Here is an 11,651-nt window from a genome sequence, read left to right as displayed (position 1 = left end):
CTGTCAGTGGTAGTCTGGTCAAGTCTGGGTCTACACTTGGTCCGAAGAATTGGGCTTCTGTCTTGATGCCCAAGAGGCTTGTCCGCACCAGTCAGTCCTGTCCAGGGCCCTGTCAACAGATAAAAGGTTGTTGCATAAAATGTTGATGTTGTCCATGTAAAAAACGCACTTGGCGGTCATCCCCCCACTCCCCGGGATACCCACCCCCCTGATCCATTGGTCCCTTCGCAAGACCTGTGCCAGTGGTTCGATGCAGGCCACAAACAGGAGAGGAGATAATGGACAGCCCTGATGGACACTGCAGTGTACTCCCACTGCTTTTGACAAATGCCCATTTACAAGGATTTTGCTGGTGATAGCCCCATACAGCAGTCCCATCCAAGATAAGAACCTGTCCGGGAAGCCCATTTTTTGCAGTACCTTGAAGAGGTACTGGTGCGAGACCCGATCAAAAGCTTTTCAAAATCTACATTTAGGACTACAAGCCGCATGTTTCTGTCTCTAATATAACAGATGGCATCTCGGATGAGTGCCAGGCTGTCCGTGATCTTCCTTCCGGGAATGGCACAGGTTTGGTCCGGGTGGATCACCTCCCCTAAAACAGAAGACATTCTGAGTGTTAAAACCTTAGTAAAAAGTTTACAGTCAAAATTTAAAAGGGTAATCGGTCTCCAGTTTTTCAGGTCAGTCCTGTCGTTTTTCTTGTGTTAAAGGGTCACAATACCTACTCTAAAACTGTCAGGTAGTTTGTCAAGTTGTTCAAAGTCAGTAAAAACAGTCAGAAGTTCGTCGGCTAAAACATCCCAAAAGGTCAGATGAAACTCCAAGGGGAGGCCGTCCTCCCCCGGTGACTTACCCCTGTTAAAATGTTTCAGTCCTTTGTCAATTTCTGTCATCGTCAGGTATTTCGTTAGGTCGTTTGTGTTGGGTAAGATTCCTGTCAATGTATGTTAAAACGTCCCCCATGGTTTCCTCACACACATATTTTACTCCAAACCGTTCCCCATAAAAATCCTCGACTACTTATTTTATTCCCTCTGTTTTTAAAAACCCATCTTTGTTTTTTAATCCTGCCATTGTCCTACCCTTACTAACTATTTTCTTAAAAAAGTACCTTGTATACTTCTCCCCTTCTTTTAATTCCCTTTCCTTACTTCTTAAAATAACTACTTTACTTTTCTGTTCTGCTAAAAAGGACATTTCCTTCTTTACTTTTTTAATTTCATGGTTAAAATCAAAGCCCTGTTGACCTAGATTAAAATAATTTTCCAGTCACCTCTGCAGTCCCAGCATGTGTCTATCTTTTTCTTTACTTTTCTTCTTTCCTATCTCTCTAAAGAAGGTCCTCATCCTACCCTTCACCAATTCCCACCACTGTGCACGTGTGTCAAATAAGTCCTGTAGCGTCTGCCACTGGCTGAACTGCTCCATGTACTGACTGACTACTCTATCATCTTCTAAAAGGGAGCAGTTCAGTTTCCAGGGCCCTCTTCCCACAGTCACTCCCAAAGTCAGTGAAAGGGTGCACGTCAGCATTACGTGATCTGAGAAGAAAGCAGGGGTTATTCTATCATCAGTTGGGGGACAGTCACGGGTAAACAGATAGTCAATGCAAGAGGCTCTGGTGCCGTCACCACTGGTCCAGGAAGCCCTCCGCTCTTGGATACAGGGTTTTAAAACAGTCAGTCAGTTTAAAATCCCTGCACAACCCTTGCAATAAAACACTTGACTTACCTACCTTAAAATCCTCTCCCGCCCCTCTCCTGTCTGCTCTACTTAAAACACAGTTGAAATCCCTCCCTAGCATGTGGGACTGCAGGTCTTCTAAGAGTGCGCACCGGTCATGTTTATCGTTAAAACCATACACATTTAGCGCATTAAAATCTTTCCCCATAAAAGTGCAACTGGCTAAAAGAGCACGCCCACCAACCACCACCGTCTTCCCCGTCACCACCACCTGTGGGGTCTTGATTAAAATGGCAACACTGTCATTTTTTATCAAATTGGAACCACTCCAAATGGAGGGCCCGTGCTGCCACTTATCCTCTAATTTACTGTAAGAGCATAAAAAGGGTATACCACACTCCTGTAATAAAAACACATCTGAATTTAACCTTTCTAAAAAAGATAAAACCGACTGTGCCGTGTCTCTGTTTTTACACTCCTTACGTTAATAGTGGTGCTGTTAATAACCATAAAAGGGGTGAGTAGAGCTAAACAGTGTTAAAAGAAAAGGGATTTGAACAGTTAAAAGGGGTTACTTTTCAGGTACTTTCTCTCTCTCCCTCTGGGGTAAAGGGGGTTGGCAGGAAGAGGAGGTTAAAACGGGACTTAAAAAGGAGATTTGGTTGGGGGAGTTGGGGGAGAAGGTTCTAGATGGGGGAGTTGGGGAGGAAGGTTCTCTTCCTCCCCCATTCCAACTTGCCCTTTTTTTCCTCACCCTGTTCGGGATCGGAGAGCTCCTCAGCATTTCTTTTTCGTGGGGGAAGGTATTCCTCCAGAATCTCCCCCCGTCTCCCGTATCTCCATGGTGCTTTCCGACTACTTCCCCATGCTGTCTGACCCACTTGGGGAGCTCTCACTCAAAGTCTCTCCGGAGCCGTCTTTCTCTGCCCTTTCTCCTTCAGGGGTCACATCAGTTTGGGACAGGGGATTGGGGAGGGTTTTTTCCTCTCCTCCTACTTCTTCCACCACTGCACCTTCTGCGCCCTCCACTACAGCCACCACCTTCACTGCCACCGGCTCCACAACCGCCTCCTCCACCACCTCAGCAACTGTTGTTCTTTCCACCTGGCGCTCGGAAGCCCGGTCCGCAACCGCCATCTCCCTCCTGCCAGCCCTGACCTTATTGGCCCAGGAAGAGGGGCAGCCCCGGATGAGGTGGGACTGCTCGACCTTTCGTTCGTGCATTCCTTGTAGCGGTGGCCCACCTCCCGGCACTTCATACACACTACCTTGTCGTAGGCATCTGCTAGGTGGCCATGTTCACCACACTTACGGCACAGCTTGGGCTGGTCCTGGTAGTGAACATGGCCCCTGTTCTCTCCGAGGACTATGGTGGATGGGATGGCTTTCAACCCACCATAACCCCCGGGGTCCTCCCTCTGCTGGACAGTGACCCTCCAGGCCCTTGTCCAGATCCCATCAGGATCCTTCACCTGGACCACGGGCCCCCTCACATTGCAGTACCTGCCCAGCCATACTGCAACATCCTCAGGTTGTACGGTTTCGTTGTACATACGAATAATAACGGTTTTAATGCTATTATCCGTCAGCTTGGTCACCTCAAACATTGCTGTCCGGGACCCCTGGGTATTCAGGGCGTTCTGGAGTTTCCCCCAGAACTCCCCCAGAACTCCCGCACAGGCAAAACTGACATTGAAGCCTTTCCCATAGGGGAGGGTTAAGATGCAGTTTACCTGCGCGGGTTGGAAACCGAGCTCTTTCTGGAGAAATCCAATCGGGATAACTTCATTTTCCTCCCTTCTCCTTTAAGAGGAGGCACACAGCATGGTGCCTCCTCATGCCAGCTTGTGCTGCTGACATGGAGGCCCACTCCCTTTAAAACCCAACACCAGTGAAAAGGGGGAAGGGAGAGGAGTGTTGGGAGGAAGAGGGAGGAGTATAGGCAACCGAGGAAGCTAGCAGGCTCAGCTAGGCTATGCTAACAGGGCCTACCAGCACCACGTAACACACAACAAACTATCTAGCACAGCACCTAACTAATCTTATTGACAATGGGAAGGGACACTAGGAGGGGAATTTAAACTATCCACAAAGGGGAAGGGCACAAAGGGGAAAGACAAAAGTACACTACACAAACCAATAAAGGCTAGGAGGCTAGCAGGCCACACCAGCAGGTCAGGCTAAGCTAACCAGCTATCAGGCCTGCCAGCCGAGAGGCCTCACAACAAAAACAAACAAAAAACACAAACCAAAAGGAGGGACAAACTAGGGGGTAAAACTACCGAAACAAGATGATTGGGGTAAAGGAAAATGAGGGGACAACAAAAAATACTGACCAACAACACCTGCCAAACTTGAGGGACGAGAAAGCTAGCAAGCCTCACCAGCAGGCCAGGCTAGACTAACCAGCTAGTAGGCCGGCCAGCAAAAGGTCCCTCAGTTGACAACACAAAACAACAAAAAACTGAATGGCTGAATGAATCGCTGCCAGACAAAGCTACAATGATAGCCAGGTGTACTGTAGCAGTGGTAAGGATTCACTCCATGGTGCTGAAAAGAAAGCTCTGCTGTTGGGACAGCTTTAACAGTTTGTGGTCACCATTTGTCACCATTATGGTGCAATTTAATGTGTTGTTTAGGGTTGTGGCTTTGCTGGTATGCAACATATATTTTATTTGGGGGGGTTGCCCCATCAAGATTTACATGCTAAAATCGCCACTGCAAGCTGCTAATAATAACAATGCAAGCCTATTGATGCACTGTCCTACTCATTCATTACTGCTGCTACAGTGCTTGTTCAGTGCTGAGTGGAAATAGGAAGAACATGCATTTTATGGCTCATAAGTGTTGAATACAAAGTGTTGATATTGCTGAGTAAGAACTTAAACATGAATTCACTCATAACAACAGCAGCTCTTTCCTGTATTTGTTAAGTTTCTCTCTAGTCATGGTTTTAAACCTTTGAAATCTCACAGTATTAATTTTACTGTAGCTTTCTTTTATGCCTGTTACTGCACACTTGGTCATCTGATCCATCCGATTGGCCAGCGGTAGGCCTATAGTACACCTGACTTGCTCTCTAGGCCCACTGGGATGCAGAATTTGTACCTTCAGACATATGGAATGGTTAAAAATGGCAACAATTCGCCTACCTGTCGCGCAGGGCGGCTGAATCGGGTGTACCTACCGGCAACAGCCGGAGTCGAATAAAACAAAAAAGAAACACACGACTTTATCGTTTTTAAAAAAATTTTTTTTTTACAAATGTTAAATCTCGTGCTTCTCTCGTGGGCTGATATTTCTCGGGGCTAGTTTAGAGGGCACATTGCTCATCAGCCCTGCTATCCTCATAGGGCCTATTATATTATAGGGTAAGTAATAAGGTAAGTAGTATGGTGATAATGGTGATACCATACCAATTACCTATATTACATGAATACCTTCTTCCTTATTATAAATATGAATGGGTCCTTGTGTTGCCACAATTTCATTATTTGTACCTCCATATGTTAACATCTGGCCTTGTTACATATGGTTGATGCATCTCAATGTAAAAGTAATGAGCTGATTATATGGCAGTCGATACAGAAGTAACAAATTATGTTTGAACTGATGAAAAGATTCGAAGCATTGTACGATAGTGTTGAAATTATGGTATTACCCGCACACTTTGGAGAAACGACTTCCTTTGCAGTGCCAATTACTAGGTAAATTATACTTCCAACAGAGGGCAGTAAAATACAACTTTAGCTGTGTCGAACTATTATTTGGCGGGAGAGGCTATTCATGCTTTGCACCTGACGTCATAAACAGGTCTGCTCCGGTGCAATACTGAAGCCCAACTCGTTATTAACTTCTTCAAAACTTATATCTAAATTACTGAATTGGCCAACATGCCTGTAATAAATTGTGTGACAATCGCACCGGAATGGAAGGGGTTAACTTCCATCGCATCCCACGGATTGTGAACCGTCGGCAAAGGTGGCTAAACTGTAGGGAAAACTAAGTACGGATTGTTGAATGGACGCCCATGAAGAAGCACTCTCGATTGTGCTGTGGGCATTTCTAGTCTGGTAAATCTTGTCACAGTTTGCTACCTAGCAATGCAGTCTTTGGTAAATCATCAACTTGAGTAAATTTAACTTGCTCAGTATTTATACTTTAATCAGTTAGCTAGTTGATCAGAAGCAATTGTGGCTAACGGCAGAGGGAATGAAGCCTGGGAAGATACAAAAGTGTCACACTGGCTACAGCCAAAATAAGGGGCACCTATACGTGTTTATCAACTAGATATTTGCATTTTAATAAAATAACCTACTAATCTATCTCTATTGCAAGAGTGGATATTGGAGTTGATGATTTTTTTTTTTATATCACTTACTAGTTAGTTGGCTTCATCAGTCTTGCAACTATTATTCAAGTTACTCTAAACCAGCGGTCTCAAACAGATCGATCACGGCCGCTTATGAGCAGTGGTGGAAAAAACACATAATTGTGATATTTGAGTAAAAGTAAAGATATCTTAATAGAAAATGACTCAAGTAAAAGTGTCACCCTGTAAAATACTACTTGAGTAAAAGTCTAAGTATTGGTTTTAAATATACTTGTAAAATGTAACGAGTAATTTTGGGTGTCAGGGAAAAGTACATCATTTTCTTTAGGAATGTAGTGAAGTAAAAGTTGTCAAATATAAATAGTAAATTACAGATACCCCCAAAAACGAGTTAAGTAATAATTTAAAGTATTTTTACTTAAGTACTTTACACCAATGCTAATGAGTAGCTCACCAAACAATATCCAAAAGGCTCCTTAAAAGGTCAGTTACGATCACCACTTTATTTTAAGAATGTGAAATGTCAGAATAATAGTAGAGAGAATGATTTATTTCATCTTTTATTTCTTTCATCACATTCCCAGTGGGTCAGACGTTTACATACACTCAATTAGTATTTGGTAGCATTGCCTTTAAATTGGGTCAAATGTTTCGGGTAGCCTTTCACAAGCTTCCCACAATAAGTTGGGTGAATTTTGACTCATTCCTCTTGACAGAGCTGGTGTAACTGAGTCAGGTTTGTAGGCCTCCTTGCTCACACACACTTTTTCAGTTCTGCTCACACATTTTCTATAAGATTAAGGTCAGGGCTTTGTGATGGCCACTCCAATACCTTGACTTTGTTGTCCTTAATCCATTTTGCCACAACTTAGGTAAGTAGACTGAGAACAGATTCTCATTTACAGCAACAACCTGGGGAATAGTTTCAGGGGAGATGAATGAGCCAATTGTAAGCTGGGGATGATTAGATGGCCGTAATGGTATGAGGGCCAGTTTGGGAATTTAGCCAGGACAGTGGGATCTTTAATGACCTCAGAGTCAGGACACCCGTTTAACGTCCCATCCGAAAGACCGCACCCTACACAGGGCAGTGTCCCCAATCACTGCCCTGGGGCATTGTTTAGACCAGAGGAAAGAGTGCCTCCTACTGGCACTCCAACACCACTTCCAGCAGCATCTGTTCTCCCATCCAGGGACTGACCAGGACCAACCCTGCTTAGCTTCAGAAGCAAGCCAGCAGTGGGATGCAGGGTGGTATGCTGCTAGCATACCAGCTGCTGGTATGCTTGGTGTCATTGTCAATTTGGAAGACCCATTTGCGACCAAGCTTCAATTAGCCTATCAGAAGCTTCTAAAGCCATGACATTGAATTTTCCAAGCTGTTTAAAGGCACAGTCAACTTAGTGTATGTAAACTTCTGACCCACTGGATTTGTGATACAGTGAATAATAAGTGAAATAATCTGTCTGTAAACCATTGTTGGAAAAATTACTTTTGTCATGCACAAAGTAGATGTCCTAACCGACTTGCCAAACTATAGTTTGTTAACAAGACATTTGTGGAGTGGTTGAAAAAACGAGTTTTAATGACTCCAACCTAAGTGTATGTAAACTTCCGACTTCAACTGTACATGGCCAGTATTGAATAGAAGAGGATCCTAGCCAATTTCGAACTCTTGAGAGACGGTTTTACAACCAGAGTATGTGGCATTGATTTTATGAACTGTGCACCCCTATCAACTACGTTGTAGGCCATTTGCGGTTATACACGAGTGCTGGTGGAAAGTTATTTTAGGACATCAGACATGACAACAACATTAATACATACTAATAGTTAATAAGCGAGAACCAGCCAAACTACACAATATGTTTTGAATTAGCTATCTAGTTATTCTGTTGTGTATCATTATTTTACCTGCTGCGCAAATGTCTCTCTCGCTCTCTCTCTCCCCTCTGGCTACAGCCCACTGGAACACGCTGGTGTAGCTTTGGGATTGGGACACAACATCGGGAGTCTGTGTATTAGTTGGACTCCCTGAGTGTTGCATCTTTGACTGGTTGGAAACGGAAAATAACAATATATGTACATGTGGGTACGCAGACCTGCCAGCAACTGCGGCCCCTCCTAATGATGATTTCCCAATGTTTTTATTTGTGGCCCCCGGCCCCATCAAAGTTGCCCATCCCTGGTCTAGACCCTCCCTGCAGTTTGATCTAGCCATACAAAGCCCCAGTGTGTCTCAGACTCTGGTGGGACCGCACAGTGAATACAGGTGGTGGATCAGGAAACAACATCGTGTTGGAACACCATGTGTGCCTCACAAAAGCACCTCAACCAACATCAAGGGGCTACTGTCCAGTTTGACATTGCATAGAAAGTCAGCAGGACCACTGGAGAGCAGACAGTCCTCATGCGGCAATTTGATTAATTATGCAACTGGCTATATCACCAAGATGTTGATCAAAACCAACCTGCTAGATTGTTTCTAACCTTTTCAGAAGAGTTGCAGCCTCCTTGATGCTCTGTGAAACTTCCCGAGTAATCGATCCTTTCATTCTTCCAAAAATCTTCTTGTAAGATCCCCTTTCATAGGCCAGTTGGATAAGTTGAGCTTTCCTCGGGTGTAGCATGCTTCTGTGCTGACTGATCACATTTGTCAAAGAGGAAAATTTGTTCTTGCATGTAGCTGTGGTCGCCCCAAAAGTCAATCCATGTGTCAGTGCAATAAACACGGTCGGCATAGCGCAGAAAGTTCTAGAGAATCGTTGCAAGATATCAAGTAGGGTCCATTTCTCCTCATTAGAGCCGTAGCAGGCGACTTCAGTCTGCATAAACTGCAGAGCAACACTAAACTCAGCTTGCGCCAAATATTTTGCATAGATCCAGAAGTGGTTTCACCTTTTTCACATCTAATAGAAAGTCAAGGCTCTCTGGATCAAGGGCACACATGGCCTCCTCCAGTTGGCTGTTGCGTTCTCTCAATCTTTCTGACATTTCACCAATGATTGCACCCAACAACAGTCTCTTCTCTGTCCTGCTTGGGGTTGGTGGTGCGTCAGTGCCACTGGCACTGAACTGTGCCCAAATGGCTTCGAACCCGCTGTCACATCTCAGCTTCTCAACGCACTCCGGACAGCTGCGGATCTGTTGCTTTTGCCTAGAGTAATTTGTTTGAAGGATCGAGAACACTGAGGTAGGATTCTGTGCGCTATGGTGGCTGTAAACTTAAAGCCGGGGTCAGTCAACGCCTTCAGCCGCCCTGTAGCCTTTAGCCTTAATTCTGTGTTGTATGAACGCGTGCATTCGATGTCAGAGAGGAACTTCAATGCTGTCACAACTTTTAACAACCATTGGCACAGTAGCCAGGTTTCCCCTTCTTTGGCTTTGTTTGTGTACTTTGTCTCAGCCAATTTCTTATATCCATTGTGGCAGTGGCAGCTTAGCTGGTTCGAGCTAGCTAAATAGGCTAAGGCTAATAACAATTTAGAGCTTTTACAGTTAGCTAAGAAGCGAACTAAACTGTAGTGGTAGGGTTGAGTGAAGCAGCTTCAATGGTAAACTTGACCCTGCCCTTATAAATCAAATATTACAATGTATCACGTTATTCACTTAGCCTACCACCAATAAGTGTTTTTCCCACTTTTTATGGAAACCCAAAGGAGTCATACCTAACCGCCCAAGTGTCTATTCATACCCACCCTCACATACCGCTGTGTGCTCTGTCCATTGTGCTGAGAAGTTTTCACCAACCTGTCACAATTATATTTTTTGTTGCTATTTTTATATATGGATATAAAACTAAAACTAAGGGGGCACAAGTTTCAACTGAGGGGGCTAAGCTCCATTTGCCCCCTTGTGGATCCGGGACGGTCCTACCAGATCAGAAAACAGTGACGAACATAACACACCACCCCCTTCAAGGGATTAGTGGGGGAGGGTTCTTGAAATGTTACATCTAATCAAAATTCAAACCGTTTTTACAATTTTCTCCAGACCTCTTAACTCTTAAGGGAGGCGTGACAACGTGATTTTGTAGGTATGGCAACGCAAGATTAGTGGAATTTAACAGGGTAATTTGGAGCCTTAAATTACCCCAAATTATGTGTGAGCAAGATTGAGCTAGTATAATGAATACTTGAACAGGATTTTACCTTCTCTATCAAGCATTTTAATATGTTGTTAATTTTCTCTATAATTTAGCCTAACAGGTTGTAAATGTATGAGTGGGACATACAGACTAACAACATGAAACATGGACAAATAAATAAAACTGAGTGTTTGTTTATTTAGCTTTGCACCATTGTTTTCCCACAGAAGAAACGATGACACTTCCCGGACGTGGTGTCATTGTGGGGAAGGTTTTTAAATTGAGATTTACAACTAACAGGGTGGAAAGTGATATCAGGGACACAAAGATAATCTTAAATAAATAATAAATACCATAATCATGAAAAACAATACATTATTGATGAGAGAGAATTTAACTAGGACTGTAAAATAATGAAGATTTAAAAAATATAAATATATTTATTTCTCGCGGTAGTTGATGAATAACATCCAGGGACATTGCAAAAATGCCTACATCCACTGAAAAGGTGTTCAAAAGGCATAACATTACCTTATTTTTGTGTTTTTAAAGTAAAGGGCACCTGACCTTACATTTAAAGCCTTGGAATCCACATTTGAAACTAAATAAGACGTGATATTTCCTGCATAGCTGGTGACCAAGCCAATAAAAGGCCATGGTGACCGCTAAAGCACATTTATTGTATTGATTTTCATCGGAAATGTACAACTACGGCATTAGCGTCTTAACGTAACATACAATAAAATCAAAATACAATTACTCTGGGGAAAAAAAGCGGAATGATTCTGAACACTCAAGTCCCGACTTCGGAAGACCAGTTTCAAATTGTCACTGAAGTTTCTAGCGACAAGCGTCCATTAGCTAGCTGAGAAGGGCTCATCAGAACGACTGACTGATCTGAAATGACTGAACAGAATCTGTTCTTCTGCCTGGGAAGGGCTGATCATGACGACTGACTGAACCGAATCCATTCGTCTCAACACTCGACTCTCAGCTGCGTGACATACGTCATATATTTGGGCACCAGGCGTGCCTGTATCAGGCCTCCAGTGTCCGGTCTGGAGCGTGAAGTCACTAGCTCTGCTGGTCTGCTACTGCATGGCAACCTAGCGGTGCCAAAAGCCCTTGTCTGACATAGAAATCCTAGGCCAATGTCTGCATTTGTTTTTGACACATGTATTATATTACAGACACCATCATTGCATACTTTTACATTATATTATGTAAGATAAACATACAAATATATAAAAATATATACAAACATTTTCCTTAAAGTATTTATTTTAGAGAGTACTAATGTTTGTCCCCACTACAACAAAAACATACTTAAATCCATGTAACTTCGTCCTTGAAATATTTAATTGAAATACTGTAGAATTCCATTCATTCCTATGGCATACTGCTCCAACTGGGGAGTGCCAGTATGGCTGACCGGTGGCTTCAAAGACTCTCAATACATAGCGTCAGTAATCCAGGGTTTATATACATAATTGGTTTAGTCTCTCAGGCAGGATGAAAATGACTACATCGACCATGATCCTTTGC

The sequence above is a fragment of the Salmo trutta genome, chromosome 18, assembly GCF_901001165.1.
Source record: "Salmo trutta chromosome 18, fSalTru1.1, whole genome shotgun sequence".
Taxonomy (NCBI): Eukaryota; Metazoa; Chordata; class Actinopteri; order Salmoniformes; family Salmonidae; genus Salmo; species Salmo trutta.
This window is presented reverse-complemented; position numbering follows the sequence as displayed.